At 45.9% G+C, this 22655-nt stretch overlaps 1 long non-coding RNA gene across 1 annotated transcript; it reads left to right on the plus strand.

The window, feature by feature from the left end:
- The first annotated feature begins 12285 nt into the window (after positions 1 to 12285).
- Positions 12286 to 19370, plus strand: LOC109493239. Its single transcript, XR_006588148.1, has 4 exons — positions 12286 to 12411; positions 13373 to 14600; positions 15030 to 15092; positions 19139 to 19370. It is a non-coding gene; the product is annotated as an uncharacterized LOC109493239 (long non-coding RNA).
- The last annotated feature ends 3285 nt before the right edge of the window (positions 19371 to 22655 follow it).

Raw genomic sequence — 22655 nt, forward strand, 5'->3', positions numbered from 1 at the left:
AAATAAGATGCAATTCACAGCTGTGAACCACATACATAATTTAAAATTTTCGAGTAGCCGCATTTAGAAAAGTAGAAGGAAGGGTGCCTGGATAGCTCAGTCAGTTAAGCGTCCCTCTCTTGATTTTGGCTCAGGTCATGATCTCATGGTTCGTGGGTTTGAGCCCCGTCTTGGGCTCTGCGCGAGCGATCCTCTGTTTCCCTCTCTCTGCCCCTCCCCGCTTGCTCTTGTCCTCTCTTGCTCTCTCAAAAATAAACATCAAAAAAAAAAAAAAAGAAAGAAAGAAAACAAATCTTGAAAAAATAAAAAAGTAAAAGGAAATATTATATATAAATTATAAACTCTATTATATCTATAATTACATAACATATATAAATTATAACTTTATAATATATTCAAAGCATTACATTTCTGCATGCAATTAATATAAAATTATTAATTATATATTTTACATTCATTTTTTATATTCTTCTATATCCAGTGTATATTTTGTGCTTATGGTACTTCTTAGGTAAAACCAGCTGCATTTTAAGTGCTGAGTAGCCACATGTGCTAAATGTATCCTAATCTGGGTTGTGGTTATACATAAAAATGTATCAAGGGGCGCCTGGGTGGCTCAGTCGCTTAAGCGTCTGCCTCTTGGTTTCAGCTCAGGTCATGATCTCACAGTCTCATGGGTTCGAGCTCCACATGGGGCTCTGTGCCGACAGCGCGGGGCCTAATAGGGCTTCTCTCTTTCTGCCTCTCTCTCTGCCCCTCCTCCACTCACACTGTCTCTGTCTCTCTCAAAATAAATAAATAAACTTAAAAAAATATTTTTAAAATTGTATTAAATTCAAAAAAATGTATCAAATTATACACTTAAAATTTGTGTGTTTTACTTTGTGTAAATAATAGGTCAATAAGAGAGAGAATGATACTTTACTAAAAAGACAACATTTTTAACTTTATTTATTTATTTATTTAAATTTTAAAAAACTTTAAAGGGGGCTAACATCGAGACTCCTGGCTGGCCCAATCAGTAGAACATGCAGCTCTTGACCTCCAGGTCGTGAGTTCAAGGCCCACGTTGAGCATAGAGCTTACTTAAAATAATAATTAATAATAATAATAATAATAATAATAATAATAAAAGCGGTGCTAAAATGAGAGAGTGGAGATAGAGTGAACAGGCAAAGAAAGAAAGTGCTACATACATAAATCTGATTCTCATCTTAGCAGGGAAATCCACCAGCACTCAGGATCTCCACCACCAGTGGGTTAGAAAACCACAAAAGATCAGTTTGTTGAATCTAATCAAGAGCTTAGTGGGGTGCCTGGGGTGTCTGATTTCGGCTCAGGTCATGATCTGTCTTGGCTGTTGGGTTCGAGCCCCATGTTGGGGTCTGAGCTGACAGCTGAGAGCCTGGAGCCTGCTTTGGATTCTGTGTGTGTGTCTCTCTCTGCCCCTCTCTGCTCACACTCTGTCTCTCTCTCCCTCAAAAATAAATAAACATTAAAAAAAATTTTTTTAAGAGCTTAGTGTTCAGTGTTCAGTGTCATATTCTTATCTTCTAGTGTGTTACATGTAACTTGTAACTAATAGCAGAAGTAGATACTGACAACTTTACTGAGCCAGTGCCAAATACTCAGGATGGTGCTAAGAACTTTCCTGCATGATCTCATTGAATCCTCTCCACAACGCCCTGAGGCTGGTTCTCGTTAAAATCCTCCCATTTTGCAGACCAGGAAACTGAGGCTCAGTAACTTGCCCACTCCACTCAGAAGTGGCAAAGAGGGGATTTCAACATAGGTCTCCCTGGCTTCTGGTCTGGTATTTTTAACCACTTCCTCTACTGAAGGCTGAAAATGCTTTACTTGCTTTATGACAGATAAATAAGTAAATGAAGAAGGAAAAGAAATAAACAGATGAAGAAGAGTGGACTCAAGATTATGTGTATAAATCATGTCACCCTTGCTCCCTGGCCTTCGGACATGTTCTCTTGAGGGAGAGAGGAAGAGGTGGGTTACATAGAGCTTCAGGCATTCTTATCTGAATGCCCATGGAAGCGTGCGTCACATGAGAATGCCATTCATCAGGAGTGTCCCATTTTCAAAAGGTTGAGACCAGCTGCTATGGAGAGCCTCTGATGTCCCTTTCTTACTCTAGATAGAGATCAGATAGAGGTATCTTGCCCAAGGTCACACTGCTAGTACTTGGTCCATCTTTGCATCTTCACTTCCACTGAATGAATTAAATATGCCTTGTCCGGGGTGCCTGGGTGGTTCAGTCAGTTAAGCATCCGACTTCAGCTCAGGTCATGATCTCACGACTGTGAGATCGAGCCCCAAGTCGGGATCTGCACTGAGCATGGAGCCTGCTTGGAATTCTCTCTCTCTCTCCTTTTGCCCCCATCCCCTATTTGTGTGCTCTCTCTCTTAAATATATATAATATTTATATGTGTAATATAATATATCATATTATAAATACATATACATATACATATATATATATATGCCTTTTCTACCATGTCACTTACTTTAAAGGTATTTTTTAAAGTTTTATTTATTTACGTAATCTCTATACCCCACATGGGGCTCGATCTCATGATCCCAAGATCAAGATTCACATGCTCCTCCAACTGAGCTAGCCACATGCCCCATTATTTTAGAGGTATCTAAACATCCCTGGGGCATCTGGCTGGCTCAGTTGGTTGGACTTGAGACTTGATCTCTGGGTCATTAGTGTGGGCCCCATGTTGGGTGTAGAGTTTAGATAGATAGATAGATAGATAGATAGATAGATAGATAAAAACAAACATTCCTGAATGAGACTTGCTGCTAGTCTAAAGGGACAAATTATATCAAGCAAAATACGAGGAACTTAAGAGAGCTTTGGAGGCACAAGGGAGGGAGGGTGTACAGCAGGGTGAAGAGGAATGGGAAGCCTGGCATGTGAGCTGGATCAGGAAGGCAGAAATAGAGGAGTTGATATTCCCCAAAAGAGAGCCAGTGGGCACCTGTGGTGGGCGAATTGTGTATTTCCCATCTGCCCAACTATTGCCCTTACTCTACTGTCCAGCATGGTGCTGGGTCTACATTAAGGCTCAGTCAGTGTTGGTTGACTGAGGAAGGGTGGAATTCATTCATCAGAAATGGAGACAGAGGGGCGCCTGGGTAGTTGAGTTGGTTTAGCAGCTGACTCTTGATCTCAGCTCAGGTCTTGATCTGGGGGGTCATGCGTTCCAACCCCACACTGGGTTTTGCACTGGGCGTGAAGCATACTTGAAAGAAAGAGAAGAAAGAAAGAAAGAAGAAAGAAAGAAAGAAAGAAAGAAAGAAAGAAAGAAAGAAAGAAAGAAAGAAAGAAAGAAAGAAGAAAGAAAGGGAGAGAAAGGAAGGAAGGAAGGATGAAAGAGAGAGAAAGGCACAATCATTCATTCATTCAATATTTACTAAATGTCTGTTATGTTCAATGCATATGGCTAAGTGCTTTACCTGGGACTTGAGTCTAATATACTGTCCACAGGTCCACATCTCTCTATCTGACATAATAGAACAACAACAATTACAGTAAGAGTAGGAGCGATAATTACCATTTATCACATGCTTATGACGTGCCATGTATTTTGCTGAACAATTTACATTAATTGACTCATTTAGTCCCCCCCAACACACACACCAAACTGAGTTAGGTACTTTTTTTTTTTTATGTTATGATCTCACAGTTTGTGGGTTCAAGCCCTGCACTGGGCTCTGTGCTGACAATGTGGAGCCTGCTTGGTATTCTCTCTCTCCCCCTCTCTCTCAAAATAAATAAACTTCAAAAAAAAAATACAGTACAACATTTTGAGAGACAGAGAGACCATGTTCACATAACTTCTATTTCAGTGTATTGTTATAATTGTTCCATTTTATTATTAGTTATTGTTGTTAATCTCTCACTGTGCCTAATTTATAAATTAAACTTTGTCACAGGTATGTGCATATAGGAAAAACACAGTATGTTTAGGGCTTGGTACTATCAGCAGTTTCCAGCATCCACTGGGGTTCTTGGAACACATCCCCTGGGGATAATGGTGGGGGAGACTACTGTAATAATAACAACTACTGTTGCTTATCGAACTCTTACTGCAGAACAAGCACTTTCACATGCTATTTTTTTTTAAGTTTATTTATTTATTTTGAGAGACAGAGAGCACAAGCAGGGGAGGGGCAGAGAGACAGGTAGAGAGAGAGAATCCCAGGAAGGCTCTGCACCATCAGCGTGGAGCCTGATGCAGGGCTCGAACTCACAAATCTCGAGATCATGACTAGAGCCAGAGTTAGACACTGAACTGACTGAGCCACCTCACATGCTATTTCATATACTCAGATAACTCTATGATGGATGTATAATTATTATCACCTCTATTTTTACAGATGAGGACACTGAGGTTCAGAGAAAGGTCACCACCTTGGCCAAGGTCACATGACTGGTAAGAGGAAGAACAGGGCTTCAACCCAGGCCTCTCCTTTCCAGGTATGACTCACCCACCAGGCCACACTGCCTCCCAGAGAGCAGGGCCAAGTCATTATCCCTGCTTCCCTCTTCTGTGTCTTCCTTCACTTCCTCCTGTGAGAGGCTCCTGCCTTGAACTCTTTAGCTAGCAGAAGAGAATCAGAAGGTCTGTCAGGATCTGGCTCCTTGATATAGTCAATAATAATCACCGTGATTATAAACTGAGAGGTAACCAGGTGCCAGACCCTGCATTCTTTTTTTTTTTTAAGCTTATTTATTTATTTTGAGAGAGAGAGCATGTGAGCGAGGGAGGGGCAGATAAAGAGAGGGAGAGAAAGAGAGAACCCCGAGCAGGCTCCACCCTATCAGTTCAGAGCCCGATGTGGGGCTCGAACCCACCAACCATGAGATCATGACCTGAGCTGAAACCAAGAGTCAGATGCTTAACCGACTGAGCCACCCACCTGGCCCCAACCCTGCATTCTTCATATGTGCTCACAAAGCCCTCACAGCGATGCTATGAAGTAAGGACTATTACCTGAGGCTCAGGAAGACAGAGCTGCTCTCTTGAGGTTACACAACTAGGAAATAGAGCCAGGGTTCCCACACTTGTTACCAGATTTGGGACCCAGAAGAGGGAAGACAGATCCATTCTGGAAGGTTCATTCCCATACCACAACACGGCGGTTCCGGGTGTCCCTTTTAGAAGGACAGCTGACCTCTCTCTGTCATCAGGACCAGCAGGTGCCAGAGAAGGTTGAGAGCCTTGGGAGCACTCTAAATGATCCACCAAGAAAAGACCAGGCCTTCTAGATGTATTTTTTTCTATTTCATCCTTCTAAAAATTTCTTTTGTGAGGGACCTTGGGGTGGTTCAGTCAGTTAAGTGTCTGACTTCAGCTCAGGTCATGATCTCATGATCCCTGAGTTTGAGCTCCGCATCGAGCTGTGTGTTGACAGCCCAGAGCCTGGAGCCTGTTTCGGATTCTGTGTCTTCCTCTCTCTCTGACACTCCCCTGCTTGCACTCTGTCTCTCTCTCTCTCTCTCTCTCTCTCTCTCTCTAATAAATAAACATTTAAAAAAGTTTCAAATTCTTTTGTGTAGATTTTAAAATATAGCTATTATAACAGCATAATTGTACACCTATATATATGAATAGGTAAATCTACATATATTAGCAATATGGGCTCAAAGATTGTTTCCTGTTAGGAATGCCAGATCACAAAAATTTGGAAGTCATTGGTTAAGAGAGTAAAGACTTGGGTTAAAATAATTATAGAATAATATCTGCATATAAATGAATGACTTAGGCCCTACTTCACACCATATTCAAAACTTAACGCAGAAAAAAAAATTAACACAGAATGGACTAAAGGCCTACAACTATAAAACTGTTAGCAGAAAACATAGGGGTAAATCTTCATGACCTTAGGTTTAGCAGTGGATTCTTAGTTATGTCCCCAAAGCAGAAGCAACAGAAGCAAAATCTAACCTCATCAAACTTAAACCCTTTTGGGGTGCCGGGGTGGCTCAGTTAAACATCTGCCTCTTGATTTCGACTCAGGTCATGACCTCACCATTCATGAGACTGAGCCCTGCATCGGGCTTGCGCTGACAGCACAGAGCCTGCTTGGGATTCTCTCTCTCCCCACACCCTCTCTGCCCCTCCCCCACTTTCTCTCTCTCAAGATAATAAATAAACATTTTTAAAAAGCTAAACACGGGGCGCCTGGGTGGCGCAGTCGGTTAAGCGTCTGACTTCAGCCAGGTCACGATCTCGCGGTCCGTGAGTTCGAGCCCCGCGTCGGGCTCTGGGCTGATGGCTCAGAGCCTGGAGCCTGTTTCCGATTCTGTGTCTCCCTCTCTCTCTGCCCCTCCCCCGTTCATGCTCTGTCTCTCTCTGTCCCCAAAATAAATAAACGTTGGAAAAAAAATTTAAAAAAAAATAAAAAAAAAAAAGCTAAACACTTTTGTGCATCAAAGGACACAATGAAGAAAGTGAAAAGACAACCTACAGGATGGGAAGAAATATTTGCAAATTGTATATCTGATAAAGGGCTAGTATCCTGCATATATACAAAGAACTCTTACAACTCAACTTTAAAAAAGTCAAACAACCCATTTTATTTATTTATTTATTATTTTAATTTTAAGTTTATTTATTTACTTGGAGAGAAAGAGAGAACACAAGCGAGGGAGGTTCAGAGAGAAGGAGAGACAGAATCCCAAGCAGGCTCCATACTGTCAGCGCAGAGCCCGATATAGGGCTCGAACTCACGAACCATGAGATCATGACCCAAGCCGAGATCAAGAGTCAGATGTCTAACCAACTGTGCCACCCAGGTGCCTTATTTATTTATTTGTTTGTTTACTTATTTAAAGTAGGCTCCACACCCAATGTGGGGCTTGAACTCAACCACTGAGATGGAGTCGCATGCTCTGCTCACTGAGCCAGACACGGGCGCCCCAGCAAACAACCCACTTTACAATAAAGCAAAAGAGGGGCGCCTGGCTGGCTCAGTCAGAAGAGCATGCGACTCTTGATCTCGGGGTCCTGAGTTCGAGCCCCACATTGGATGTAGCGATTACTTAAATAAATAAATGAACTTAAAAAATAAATAAAATGAGCAAAAGAGTTGTTAGATATTTCTCCAAAGACGATACACAAGTGGCCAATAAGCAAATGAAAAGATGCCCAAAATAAACTGATGGTTGCCTGAGGAAGAGGGGGATGGAGAAAATGAATGAAGGGGATTAAGAGGTACGATCTTCCAATTATAAAATAAATAAGACATGGGGTATAATGCACAGCATAGGGAATATAACAGATATTGTAACAACTTCGTTTTTCTTTTAATGTTTTATTTTTAAGTAATCCCTACACCCAACATGGGGCTTAAACTCACAACCATGAGATCAAGAGTCACACGCTCCACCAGCTGAGCCAGCCAGGCGCCCCTGTAATAATTTTGTGTGGTGACAGAGGGTAACAATACTTATTGTGATGGCCATTTTATATGCATATACATATTGAATCACTGAGCTGTGCACCTGAAATGAATACAATATTCTGTCAATTATTCTTAAATTTAAAAAAAGGAAATAATGGGACATAGAGATTACATTAAAAAATTTAAAAATCTTGGGGCGCCTGACTGGCTCAGTCAGAAAAGCATGTCTGTGTCATGAGGTTGAGCCTCGCGTTAGGGATAGAGATTACTTAAAAATAAATAAATAAACTTTAAAAAATAATAACAAAATATTTTAAATAAATACATAAAATCTTAAAATAAAATTTTTTAAAAAAAGAGGGGCACCCTTGGTTGAGCGTCTGACTCTTGGTTTTGGCTCAGGTCATGATCCGAGGATCATGGCGTCAAGCCCCGTGTCAGGCTCCGTGCTGAGCATTTTTTTAACATTTATTTATATTTGAGGGGGGGAAGGGAGGGGCAGAGGGAGGGAGACAGAGGATCTGAAGCAGACTCTGAGCTGTGAGTTCAGAGCCCAATGTGGGGCTCGAACTCAAGAACCGTGAGATGATGACCGGGGCCAAAATCAAGAGTCAGTCGCTTCACTGACCGAGCCACCTAGGCACTCTGGGCTATAATAATTTTTTTTTAATTAAGGGAAATTACAAAAGTTGGCAAGAATGGGGAGAAATTGAAACCTTCTGTGCATCACTGGTGGATATGTAAAATGGTGTGGCACCGTGGAAAACACTTTGGGGGTTCCTCGAAAAGTTACACATGGAATTATCTGTGACCCATCTCCCAGCCATACACCTAAAAGAATTGAAAACAGGTACTCAAACAAAAACTTGTACATGAGTGACCATAGCTGCACTGTTCACGATCGCCACAAGACCGAAACAGCCCAGTGTCCGTCAACTGATATATGAATAGATAAATGAAACGTGGCATATCTATACGATGGAATATAATTCAGCCAGAAAAAGGAATGGAGTGCTGACACCTGCTACAGCATGCGTGAACTATTTTAAGTGAAAAAAGCCAGACACAAACGGTCACATATTTTATGATTGCATTTATATGAAATATCCAGAATAGGTAAATCCATAGAGACAGAAAGCAGTGGTTGTCAAAGGCTGAGAGAGGGAGGAATGGGGGGGGGGGAGGTGACTACTTACTGGGATATGGGTTTTGACTTTGGGGTGATGAAACTGTTTGGGGACCAGATGAACATGATGGCTGCACATTATAAATGTACTAAATGCAACTGAATCATACACTTAAAAAATTTTTTTAATGTTTATTCATTTTTGAGAGAGAGAGAGACAGAGCATGAGCGGGGGAGGAGCAGAGAGAGAGAGAGAGAGAGAGAGAGAGAGAGAGAGAAGGAGAGAATCTGAAGCAGCCTCCAGGCTCCAAGCCGTCAGCAAGAGCCCGACTTGGGGCTGGAACCCACTGACCACGAGATCATGACCTGAGCCAAAGTCGGATGCCCAACCGACTGAGCCACCCAGGCGCCCCTGAACTGTATACACTTTAAAGTGCTAAGACAAAAACGATCATGAAAGAAATACACAATCATGATTTAAAAATATATATTTTTTCAAACAGCACAGAATGGTACTAAGTGTGACTTCTGTCCCACTTCCCATTTCTACTCCCCAAAGGCAATGAACACAGATACTACAATTTAGTATGTATTCTTCTTCAAATGTTTTCTATATACATATGGAAATGTGCAATATGTGTGTATGTGTATTTATGTGCAGATATTTCCTTTCTCTTTTACCCAAATGGGATTATGTTATGCTCAGCATATTGCCTTTTTCCTCTTGGCAATATATCAATGACCGTTCCATATCAATACATTTTCCTTTTTTAAAATTTGTTTAATGTTTATTTGTTTTTGAGAAACAGAGAGTCAGACTGAGTGGGGGAGGGGCAGAGGGAGAGGGAGACACAGAATCTGAAACAGGCTCTGAGCTGTCAGCACAGAGCCTGACGTGGGGCTCAAACCCACCAACCACGAGATCATGACCTGAGCTGAAGTCAGACGCTTATGCTTAACCGACTGAGCCACCCAGGTGCCCCTCAATACATTTTTCTTAATGGTTCCGTTGTATGAAAGTCCCATACCCTCCCCGCCCCTTCATCCTCGGAGTCCTGAATTCCAACTCCCCTCTTGCCACAGACTCCTCTGTGACTTTGACCTCCATTGTTGCTTCTTCACATGGCATTGTGAGGAGTCGCTAATATTCAGCAGGTGCCTGGCCCCAGAGGCTTTGTAAAAATGACAGCTCTCTTCTCCCTCACTCTGCTACTCTAGGACGAGCTGAGGGTCCTGAAGCATAATGCTAGAGAGCCTAGACTTCCCCCCTTACTAGCTGTGTGACCTCAGGCAAGTTCCCTACCCGCTCTGCGCCTCAGTTTCTTCTGCTGCATTGGAGAGAGTGTCAGTCCTACAGAATGAAACATATGAAGCACCGAGCACTAGGCCCAACTCAGAGCTGGCTGGCATCATATGATCTTTCAGGAAGAAAACATGGGCCGAGCCCTGGGTCTGTGGCCACCTGCTTCTGGGTAGGGCTCTAATGCGGGGTGCTGAGGCGGGAAGGTGAGGCCGAGCTGGGCGGCCCTGGGAACCCGCGAAGGAGGCTAGGCTCAAGTGGAAACGATTAGAATGAGAACAAACTGGCTCCTGAATAGAAGCTTTTATTCCTGCCGGAGAGGGCTTTGTTCCCTAAACACGTGACACACAAAAGCCTCTACTTGAATTCGGGAACCCTAATTGGTTCTCAGGTGGGGGAGGAGAGGGGTGTCTGGATTTAGGGATTCCTTAAAGGGACGATACTATGGAGAGCTGGGCTCAGGGTTCGTTCTCATTGTCAGGGGGAGGGGATGGGACGGAGTAGAGGGGGAGAGAGCTGGACCGGTGGTGGGGGTGGGGCAGCTGTTCAGAAGAGGAGGGGGAAGGGAGAGGAGGGGAGATGGGGAGAGAGGGAGAAGCGTGGAGAAACTGACAGGCCCTCAGCTCCTGGCCCTGTGCCTGGAAAATAGTAGGCACTGGAGGGAAGGGAAGAGAAGGAAGGAAGGAAGGGAAGAAAGGGAAGGAAGGGATGGAGAGAGGGAGGAAAGAAGGGAATTCACATTTCTTACCCTCCCTCCCCAATTTCCTTCCACCCCACTCTTACCCTCCTTCGCAGTGCTCCAACCACAGGGCTGCCTTTTAGTTCCTCAGATACTTCAAGCCCCACCCTGCCCCAGGCTCTTTGCACTTGCCCTTCTGTTATGCTCTCCTGTCCCCCTCCCATCTTCCCAGGGCTATCCTAAAGTTCTAGTAACGCTCCCTCAAGAGAAGACTTCTTGAACCCCCATGACTCTACCCATCACCTCATTTTACTATCTTCAAGGCCCTTATCACTCACAGAAATTACTGGATTGTTGTCAGATTCTAACTCCAGGAGAGCAGAATGACCACATTTGTCTGTCTTGCGCTCAGCTCTATCCTCAGCTGGAAGCACAAAGCCCAACGCACAGCAGCACATGATCAGGAGACCTGAGACTGGCTGGCCAGGCCCAGTGGGAAGGGGGTAGTGGCCACAATAACTACCATCACTTCCCGGCCTCCAGAGCCATTGTTTTTAGGGTGAGCTGGGCTCCTGCCTCCTTTTGAAACTTTCTAGCTGGGTGGCCTTGGGCAAATCCCTTTGCCTCTCTGACTTCATTTTCCTCTTCTTCAAACAGTGTAGAACACATCCATCCCACAGAGGTGTTTCAAGGGTTGAAGAGAGAATTTAAGCACTGAACGCAGACTGGTGTATGATGGGTACCTGATAAAGAATAGCTACATTGACAATAGGCGTTTCTTTTTTTAAATGTTAATTTATTTATTGAGAGAGAGAGAGAGAGAGAGAGAGAGAGAGAGCAGAGGGGCAGAGGGAGAGAGGGACAGAGAGAGAATCTCAAGCAGGCTCCTCGCTGTCAGTGAAGAACCAGATGTGGGGCTCGATCCCATGAACCGCGAGATCATGACCTGAGCTGAAATCAAGAATCAGACACTTAACGGACTGAGCCATCCAGGAGCCCCCACAGTAGGTGTTTCTATGAAAGGAGGAGAATGGACTCCCATTTTCTGAGCCCCAACCATGTGACAGACACTCCCATATGGTATTTTAGTGAATGTTTATAGCAATGTTTAAAGCACATTTTGAATGTCCCCATTTTATGCATGAGAAAACTGAGCCTCATAGGTTAAGAGACTTGCCTAAGATTACACAGGGGATAAGCAGCAGAGTTAGGATCAAATCCAGCTCTGTCTCTGTGCTCTGCCCATTCTAACTTCTGTGCCTTCTTTAACTTCTGTTGCCTGGAGGCTGGAGGGGCAAGGAGGGGTTCAAGACCCTGAGGGGGGGAATGGGCAGAAGGTACACCCTCAGGGACCTGCAAAGATGAGGCTGTCTCAGTGGCCTCCATTAGTACACAGCATGGGGCCTCCTTAGCCCAGTAGGTAGAATCTTGAGTTCTGTACCCACAGGCTCTGTGCTCGTGACTTATTAGAGCACCTACTTTGTGCCAAGCACCAGGATACAGCTGTGTACAGAATATATCCTACAGTTGTGCACTAATGGGGTCAAGAATGGTTGAAACAGGAAGCCCTTTGAAATCTCCAGTGAGGACAGTCATTTCCCCTAATGGCGCACGGTGGTGGCACCCATACTTTGCCAGAGCTGAAGCATTGTTGGGACCTTTCCCTGCTCCTAGCCCCAGCCTTGATCCTGGGTGTAGGGGCCCCTTTAAGAAGCTCTTGTCCCACCCCCCGCCCCCCGTAATTAGCCAGCTAAAGAAAGAGCTGGCTTGAAATGGGATTGTGCAGACCCAGCTTTGGGCCCCGAGGACGCTGGATTGGGGATTGTTATGCTAATCGCCTGAGATCAGCAGTTCCCGTGCCCTTCAGATGGCAGGTAGCTGATGCCGGGCTCTGCCCAGCGGCTGTGGCTGCAGTTCTGCGAGAGGGCTGGGCTTCTCCTCCTGCTTCCTGCTTCCTCTGCCCGCCCCCCTACCCCGTCAGACTCGCCCTGCCTGTCCTCCCACCTGCCCAGTGGCTGGGAGGCTTGGCCTCTCCTAGAAATGTCCAACCCAGCTCTCTCCATTTTTCAAAGAGAAATGGGGCCCCACAGCCACCTGCTTGTCTTCAGTTTGGGTGCTACTGGAGGACACGGAGGCAGGAAGGAGATGGTACCCAGCCTCTCCTCATAGCCCGCCCTCTTTTCTAGGCACTGAGCCTCATCCTTCCGGGATCTTTCTTGCCTCCCCAGCTATGGAAATCACACTGGGTGGTGGCTTTGTCGCTTGCTAACTATGCCAACAGGAGCAAGGGACTTTGTCTCCCAGAGCCTTGGTTTCTTCAACTGTAAAATAGGCTGATAATAATAGTACCTGCCTCAATGGAATGAAATAGGATGGAATGAGGGCAGGCATCAGTCCAGAGCTTGATAGAGGCTCTAATGTAGAGCATCCACTATACGCCAGCCCTGTGTTCAGACCTTTTCTACGGCATTATCCCAGTTTGCCTTTCAACTGTCCTGTGGGGTAATTAGCATTATCACCCCCATTTCACAGATGAAGAAACCAAGGCTCAAAGGAGCTAACTCACTTGCCCAGGATCCACCCTGAGCCGACCTGTTCTCTTAACCTTTATTCTGCTTTTTGGCATGTGGCCATTGACAGTGCAGAAGGTGAGCTGGGGTGGTATAAAAATGCTCACATAAATATGTGGCATAGTAATCTATTGAATGTACAGAGGGAAAAAATAAAACCAGCATGCCAAGCCTATGAATTCACAAATAGTATTGCTTAGGTTAAATATATTTAAATCCGGACAATGACTAGTACAAGTCTGATCACTGCATCTTTAATTCATAGTAGCCCCAAACTGGAAACGGCTGAGACATCCATCAATGAGAGAGCACGGGGCCATCAAACCGGGGTGCAACCAAAGAATGGAAAACTCCTCAGCCAGCAATGAAAGGAAACAAGCTACTCATCCAAGCCACACCACAACATGGACCAATGTCACAACCTCGATGTGGAGTAAAAGAAGCCAGACTCCAGGGAGTACATACTTATGCCTCCATGTATATGAAGTTCAAGAACAACTAAAACTAATCCATGGTGAGGGAAGTCAGAATAGTGGCTGCCAACAGGGGACGGTCTTGACAGGAAGCAAATAGAGGGAACCTCCTCGGGTGATGGGAATTCATTATATCCTGATCTGGCTGCAGTCACATGGGTGTCTGTATAGGGAAAAATGCACCCGGAGGTACCCTTAATATTTGTTCATATTAATGTATGTCACCTATGCATCCGTTAAATCATGGAAGTTAAAAAAAAATTAATTCATTTAAGGGAAAATACTAACTAGCAGTTTAGGGGTTCCGATGATATGGCCAAAAAGCAAAAGCAAACAAGACAAACCCCAGCGACTTAAGGTGGGGGACGTATCCGCGTTAAGTGCTGGGCAGTGCGGTTTTACTCGGTTTCCCCCTCTCATAGACGCCGGATAACATACAGGACGGACGCCTAGTGAAACCTGAATTTCAGACGAATAAACAAATACTTTTTTCTAGTATAAGTATGACCCATGCGATATTTGGGACGTACTTAGGCTAGGACGTTTATTTGTTTGTTTGTTTGTTTGTTTAGCTTTGACTCGTTGTTTATCAGAAATGCGAATTTAATCGGGCGTCCTGTGTTTTTATTTGCCAAATCTGGCAAGCCTGCCCTCTCGGGGACCCCGCCCCGTCTCGCAGCCCGGTGCCCACCGCAGGCGGGAGCGCCCAGCGCGGTGCAGTCACGCCGGGCGCAGCCTGGCAACGCGGCCACAAAGGGAGCCCGGGAGGCGGAATCTTTCCACATGCCTGATCAATGGGGGCGCGGAGACGGCGGTGCAAACAGGCCTGAGACAGCCGCACAAAGAGGAGGCCCCTCGGCCGCTCCCGCCTTCCATTGATCCGGGCCCTTTGTGGCTCGGACAACGGGGGCGCGGGAGGCGCCTCGCAGGGACTTGGCCGTTCTCGTTAGGGGGAGAAAGCCCAGGAGGACCCCCGCCCCGCCAGCCCACCCCACCGGTTCACCCTCCTGCGGGCTCCAGGTCTGAGGTCCGGGGGTGTCCACATCCCTTCTGGAGCACAGGGCAGGGCGCAGGGTGGTGTGGGGCCAGGCCAAGGAGGGTCCTGTATTCCAGAAAAGTCTGCAGCCTGCCAGTGGGGCCAGCCATCCAGCTCTGGCTTCCTGAGGACCCCCCAGTCTGCCCTGGCAGGCTTTTCTATCCCCCTGGTTACAGGCAAGACTTGCACAGTCTTTATTTTATTTTTTGTTTATTGAGCAAATATTTATTGAGCATTTGCTCCAAGAGGTTCCCACTCTCTCCTGCTCCTATGGCCACTTAGAGTGGCCAATTCCTTCTCAAGCATCACCTCTCTGGGAAAGCATCCCTGACCCCTCTCCCACCCCCAGATTGGGTAGGGAGTCTTCCCCCCCCCCCCCCCCCCCCCCCCCCATCTCTCTCTGTGCCTTCCAGTTCCCTACTCTTCAGGATAGGAACAGCTATCAATTCTTGGACATTTGCTGCGCACAGTGTCAGGTAGGAGACGTTTCCTGCCTTCCTTTATTCTCTCAGAGCCCTTCAGGGTGGAGTTTCAGGGTGCACCCTAGTTTCCAGAGGCGGTAACTGAAGTGGGGTATGTGAAGGCGGTCACCCAAGGTCACACAGCTAGCAAAAAGCAGAGTGGGGATTTGAACCCAGGCATTCGATTCCAGAGCTTGGGATCTTCACCACCCCAAGTCCTAGGCTTGGTGCGGTGTCTGTTACTACGGCCCAGCGGGTGCACCGTTGATGTCTAACTTGCCCCATCAGAACATATACTGTGCTGTATTGGGCCTATTTGCCCATTTTCTTCTGTTGTCTCCGCTAGGCTGATTGCTCTGTGACCTTAGCACCCAGCACAAGGAAGGTGCCCAAGGTATAATTGTTGATCTGAACTAGTGGGTTTGAGAAGCATTTTGCTAGTCCTTGAAACTGATACAGTTTCTGCCCACAAATGAACTTGAAATCAGACACTCAAATAGTATAAGAAGGGTTGCAGGGCTCTGAAGTCTGGTGCAGTTTTCCCCTCTTCTTTTTAAAAGATCAGACTCCTTGAGATAGAATTTACATGCATAAAATGCACCCATTTTAAGCGTCCAGTTCAGTGAGCACTGACAAATGATTACACCCGTGTAACTACTACTACTGTCAAATGTAAAACATTTCTATCTCCCCAAAAAGTTCCTGTGTGCCCTTTGCAGTCAATGCCTGCCTTCCCACCCCACCCCTCCCACCCCCCAGCCCCGTTCCCAGGCAACCACTGATCTGCTTTCTGTCACTATAGGTTAGTTTGCATTTTTCTAGAATTTCATGTAAATGAAATCATACAATGTGTATTCTTTCGTGTCTGGCTTTTTTCCTTTAACATGCAGTTTGGAGATTTATCCATGCTGTTGAATGATTCCCCCCTTGAGGTTTCAAATCCCTTCTCTGTTCCTGACCCCTTTGAGCTTCAGCTTCTTCGTATATAAAATGAGGGTGAATGCTGTGAAGTTGAGTGGAGAGAATGTCTGCAGAGTGCACAGGACCTGTACACAGCAGACACACAGGAATATGTTCTAGATTAGTCTGGCTTTTCTAGTATACTGCGAGTTCTGTGATGTGGTAGGCACAAGATCTGCACACAGTAGGCATTCAATAAATGCTTTTGATTAGCACAACTTTCTAGTTGTAAGCTCCATGAGGACTGGGACTTTATCCATTTTGTTCGCTGCTCTCCACCAATGGCCATGGCTACCATTTATTACAGATGGTGAATCCAGAGGCTCAGAGAGGTACAGCAACTTGCCCAACATCACACAGCCATAAAGAGCCAGAGTTGGGACTGAACAAGGGCAGCCTAGTCCTGGGGTCCTTACTCTTTTTAGTTAATTGAAAATGTGTGGGGTCCTTACCCTCAATCACTGTGTTAAACTCCCTAACGAGTAATTTTTGATTTCTCTCACAATGTCCCTGAACTTTCTCTTTCTGTCACTCTCATCCTTTACTGACTTCCCTTGGAGGCAGCATGATGTAGAAAAGAACAGGGGCGCCTGGGTGGCTCAGTCGGTTAAGCGGCCGACTTCGGCTCAGGTCATGATCTCACAATTTGTGAGTTCGAGCCCCGCGTCGGGCTCTGTGCTGACAGCTCAGAGCCTGGAGACTGTTTCGGATTCTGTGTCTCCCTCTCTCTGACCCTCCCCCGTTCATGCTCTGTCTCTCTCTGTCTCAAAAATAAATAAACGTTAAAAAAAATTAAAAAAAAAAAAAAAAAAGAAAAGAACAACCATACTACTGTTATAGATTTGGGGGGTTTATGTGCCAGGCAGTATTCTAAGCACCTCACATCTACTCATGTAATTCACCAACCACTCTGTAAAGTAGGTTCTGTGTTTCTCCCCATTTTACAGGTCAGGAAACTGGAAGGTAGCTCTATGGTTTTGGAGTCAGGATGTCCTCCTTCTTCTTTTTTTTTTTTTTTAATGTTTATTTATTTATTTTGAGAGAGAGAAGAAACAGAGAGAGAGTAGGGCGAGGGGCAGAGAGAGAGAGAGAGAGAGAGAGAATTACAAGCAGGTTCCTCGCTGTCAGCGTGGAGCCTGACATGAGGCTCAGTCTCAGGAACCATGAGATCATGACCTGAACTGAAATCAAGAGTCAGATGCTTAACTGACTGAGCCACCCAGGCACCCCTAAGATGTCCTCCTTATGAAGCCCAGCTTGGCTGTACTCTCCATGGGACTTGGGCAAATGTGTTCCCCTTGTCAGCTCTTCCCCAGAGCCCCTCCTTGACCTGCCATTTTTCTGGATACATTACTCTGACCCCTCAGCAGGGTTGTCTCTTCCTGCTGATTCTAACTTTTTTTTCTCCCCCCCTCAGTCTAACCCTGCGCCTTAGCAGGCCCAGGCTGCAATTTCAAAAGGAGTTGAGTTCCTTCTGGAAAGGGCCTGGGACCAAGCCCCTTCCCTCCCTCTCTTCCCATAAATACCCCCTGTGTGCAGTGCCCAGGGGCCCGAGGGAGCCAGGCAGCTGACCTGTAATTAGAAACTTTTCTCCCTTCCCCAGCCGGGAGGAGGGAGGGCCAGAGTCTGGGCCAGCCATTTTGTTTGTCATGAATTATTCAGGAGATGGGAAGTGGAGTTGAGAGGGCCCCTCTGCTGACCAGACATCTCAGGCCCTGCCCAACGCAGCCTAAACCACCCAGTGCTGTCCCTCTCACCATTTCAGACTCAGAGAATAAACAACCGGTGTGTCAGGCAAATTTGCAGAGGCGGTTTTCATGAGGGAGGTTTGTTCTCCAGCGGAGGGGAGCGAGGGGGACTTACCCAAGGTCACAAAGCTAGGAAGAGGACAGCTGAGCTGGGATTCAAACCCAGGAGGAAGAGAGGAGGAGGAGCCCGGCAGGCTGGCCAGGAGAGGTGGAAGGTGCCTTCCTTTCTCTCCTTGCTGTGCCCCTTGCTACATCTCTGGGATGGGAAGGGAAATAATGCAGAGGGAACAAACTTCATGGGACACCGGTGGGATGACAGGCAGGCATTACTTCTCACGTAATGTAATCCTCACAACCCTCTGAGGAAGATGTTATTATGATCATTCTACGGATTCAGAAACCAAGGCTTAGAGAGATTAATGGAGTTTATTCGAGGATGCATGCAACCGGTTAGTGGCCAAACAGAAGCTCAAACCTAACACAATCCCTCCACGGCACATTCTTTCTCCACTACTCCTGGAGGGTGGGAGGGCAAGTGGACCAAGGAATCCAAGCTCTTAAACTCACAATGATCTTTGGATCAGACTTCTCTTGTTGTCAAACCTCTCAGTATCCATGGCACTAGGTCCACTGCGCTGCTCCAGGACAAGCCCTCTGAGAACCATGAATGACTCTCAGGGAGCGTCAGGGTGCTATCTGCCATCCCACACCAGGTAGCCTCTTCAAGGTAGCCCTTTAGAAGGCTCAGAGCTTCCTCTTTGGAGGAAGCTGTCAATTCTGAGAGATAGACCAGCTCTAAATGTAGTTCCCAGAGAGGCTAAGGGCGCAGGATTGGGAAAAGGACGGCCTGTTGCACTCCTTACGATCTCTAGGAACTTGGGCCAGTTTCTTAGATACTCTAAGCACCAGTTTGCCCATTGGGGAAATTAGATGATGATAAGGAATAAATATGAATATTAAGTATGATAATGTGAGGAATGAATACAATAATGCCTATAAAGCATTTAGCGTAATACCTGGCACATTGTGAGTGCTCAATAAGAGCTAGCTATTATTATTATTCATTATTATTATTATTCCTGATGACAGCTTCTCCTTAAGCATGGTTAACAGAGAGGCAGGAACTACCAGATGGTGAACATGTGTTGTCTTCTGGAAAAAGCACCCCAGCTTCCCTGGGGAAATCTCTTTCCACCAGTATCAGTCTCTGTACCTTGGGTGGGACTTATTTCACCTCTGTGATCCAGTCTGACTAAAGGATTGGATGAAAAATGGGGCATGTGACCCAATGACAGCCAATCAGAGGGAACCCTGAGATTTTTAGCTGGAGACAGGCAATCTCTTTTCCACCAGGAGAAGAAAGCAAGCCTGGAGCTTCTGAGGGCCATCTTGTCACCCTGGGGAGGAGCATGTGTGCCTGAGAACAAAGCCACAGAAGAAGGCAGAGCCAAGACATGGCAAGGATGCCAACTGAACTCTCGGAATGCCTAGATCCAGTTGTGAGCCACTAATAATAATTTTTGTTTATTTGCATTTGTTCGAATTCTCTATTGCTTACAACCAAAGTTTTGACTAAATACGCCAATGATTCTCTCTCTCTCTCTCTCTCTCTCTCTCTATATATATATATATATATATATATATATAATTAAAATGACAGTGTGTGTTGAAGACTCACTTCTAATTATTACTTTTGTTTTACAAACTTAGGTCAAGAGAGAATGTCGAGTAAGACTTTAAGATTCACAACACCTAGGTACAAATTATGGGCCTTTAACTCACTAAACTTATACTGTCATGGAGTCACAGACTTAGAGTCATGGCTTGGCTTTAACCATGGTTTTCCTTTCTGCTTTCAGGAAAACATTTAATTTCCACTCTGGGCGTAGTCTATCCCAGCTTCCTTGTGGTGCGCTGTTTCTGTCTGCCTTTTGTCTGCATGCTGGTGGTGTCAGAGCCGGTAACTATCTGTTTACAGTTTCAGACAGAAGCATTAATTGCCTTTTGAACCTCCCATTTTCCTCTAAGAGCTCCCCCCCTCGACTGTCTCAACCGTCTCACCTGTATTTCTTTCTGCACAAAGAGAAATGTCTATTTTTTTCATAAAATCTGACCACCTGCAAATCCCTACATATTCTCTTGTGAGCAGGCAACATGAGAGAAAAGCATGTAAGCAGCAAAATTTCTGTGTTGAGCAGAGTTTACAGGACAAGCTGTCGCAGCCCAGAAGCTTCTAGGCCGTACAAGAAGGCAGCTGTGGTGTGGTAGGAAGAACACTGGAGTTGAGTGAGATCAACATGTGAAATCTGGTTTTGTCGCTCATTTGCTGTGTGCTCTGGGGCAAGTCACTTCATTTGCTGAGCCTCGGTTTCCTTATCTATAAAATGGGCGTGACAGTACTGGCTTCACAAGGTTAGCTAACATAGCTACTTGACATAAGCACTTTCCTCTGGAAAAGCACTTTCCTCTGCCCTTTCCTGGCCTAGTGTGGGTTCAAAATAATATGAAACAAGCATTTATTGAAGGTTTACTATGGGCTCAGCTTTATTTCAAGGATGTGGTCAGCCTTAACGATAAACCCTATGAAGTAGTTACTGTTATTAAACTCATTTTACAGGAGAGGATGTAGAGGATCAGAGAGGGTGGGTAAGCTGCTGATGTCACACAGTTAAAAGACAAAGCTGAGATTCAAACCCAACAGTTTTACTCCACAGCCTTTCCCCACTCATTACTAAATGGCCCCCACTGAGGTAAAAGATACCACCCTCACTGGAGGCCAGGCAGGACCAAAGGCTGGGGTTGCTTCCTTTGATGCAAAACACATCATTCTCTGACTTCCCTGTCCCACTTATCAACTCTACTCCACAGAGAGCCTGATGTCCCAATAGTCTAGACCTTACCTACTCTTGAGAGCCATGGTGGGAATAAGGAAATGGCAATTTGGCTTTTGAATCCAAATCCTGCACCACCATCCCCACTGCTGCCACATACACACGCGCATTCCTCCTGTGTACCAGCAGGAAAGAGGAGAAACCCAGCAGAAGTGTCCTGTGGGAACCTGAATGGGGGACTCCATGTGTACATACACCCCCACATGCCTTGCTCGGTCACCCTCGTGGTGGCAGAGCACGTGCTAACCATGCGCCCATGCAATCACACTCCCAGTGACCCCACAGGTACATGAGTGCACGTGTGACCCCACAGGTACATGCATCCCCCCTTCACACCCTCACACCCCCACCCACCCTACCCCGCGCTGAATTCCTGTGCTTGGTCAGAACCTCATTAGGCAGTGTGGTATAGTAGCCAAGTGCATACACTCTAGCTCCTGGCTGCTGGATTTGAATCCTGGTTCTGCCATCTACCAGCTGTGTGACTTTGGGCACATCCTCTCACTTTTGTGTGCCTCAATTTCCCCATCTGCAAATGGGAGTAATAAATAGTACCTACTCCCTGAGAGTGTTATCAGCGCAGGGTGAACAGCCTTTAAGTGATGTTGTATCCTTTATCTAATAGGCCAGGTTCCCAGGAAACAGACTCAGAGATGGAGATTAGCACGCAGAACTGTATTAGGAGGTGCTCTTGGGTCAACACCTGTGGAATGGAAGGGAAGGAAACAGGAATAGGTAGAGGCCGTAATGTGGTCTCAGTGGAGGTTTCAGTCACCCCAATGGAGGCTCTGAAGCGAAGATGGTCCATCAGAGTTGGCCCGAGCCGACCTAAGGGAGCTGAGTATTTATACCTGTGTCAAAGATAAGAGCTGTCCCGAGAAGGCAAAATGACCTCAGTGCGATAGCTCCCTCCTTCAACTATGGGCAAGCCACATACGGGGACTCAGCGGTGAGCTCTCAGCTACCCACATCTCCAGCAGCTAGGGAAATGCATGGGGACCAGGGCAGTGCACACAGCATCTGTTACACAGCTCCCCAAACCACAGCCAAGGGAGTCTACTTTCCCTCCTCTCTTCACTGGACTCCAAACAAGGACTCTGAAAACAGTGAATCGAGGAACAGGAGCCTCAACTTTCCCTGAGTTGGCCACCAAACCACACTGTTGGCTTTCGCCCCTGTATTCCACAGCACCTTATTCAATCTCAGGATCTCATTTAGCACATCCTTGAATAATAATAAGTGGTGCTATGAACCAGTTCGAAATACTTTAAATGGATTAATTCATGTAATGCTTACTACAACCCTATGAGGCGGATATAATATTGTTATCTGCACTTTACAGATGAGGAAACTAAGACACACAGAGGCTAGGTGATTTGCCTAAGGTCACACAATTTATATGTGGTGGAGCCAAGATTCAGAGAGTCTGATTCCAGAATTCAGTCTTAACCAGAATGCTCTTGTGATTATTGGTTACTGTTAACATGGATGATGGATATCCATGGATATCCCATGGATGGACAGAAGGATGGACAGATGGATGGATGAAGAGAAGGACTGACAAATGAATAGCTAAATTAATGGATATATGAACGCATGAATGAATGGATGGACAGTTGGATGGATGGATGGATGGATGGATGGATACCTACTGTCCTGGTCTTCCTGGAATTTTCTATTCCATTAGTTGCCCCTCCATCCTTGGCATCAGAGCATCTGGATCCACACAAGCAGGGAGCACAGCCCAGCCCTGAGCAAGGAAGACAGATCTAGATCTTCACCTCCTGGGGCTCTGACCTTCAGCCAAGGGATGATGGGACAATGTGACAGAAGGAGAGGTCAGAGGAATGGCAGAATTCCAGGCTTGCCAGCTCTGTGGCCTGTGGAGAGTCTCTCTCTCTCTGTCTCTCTCTCTCTGTCTCTCTCTCTCTCTCTCCCACAGAGGCTCATCTGTAAAATGCAGTGGCTACAACTTCTAG

Source organism: Felis catus, chromosome D3 (genome assembly GCF_018350175.1).
Source record: "Felis catus isolate Fca126 chromosome D3, F.catus_Fca126_mat1.0, whole genome shotgun sequence".
In the NCBI taxonomy this organism is placed as follows: domain Eukaryota; kingdom Metazoa; phylum Chordata; class Mammalia; order Carnivora; family Felidae; genus Felis; species Felis catus.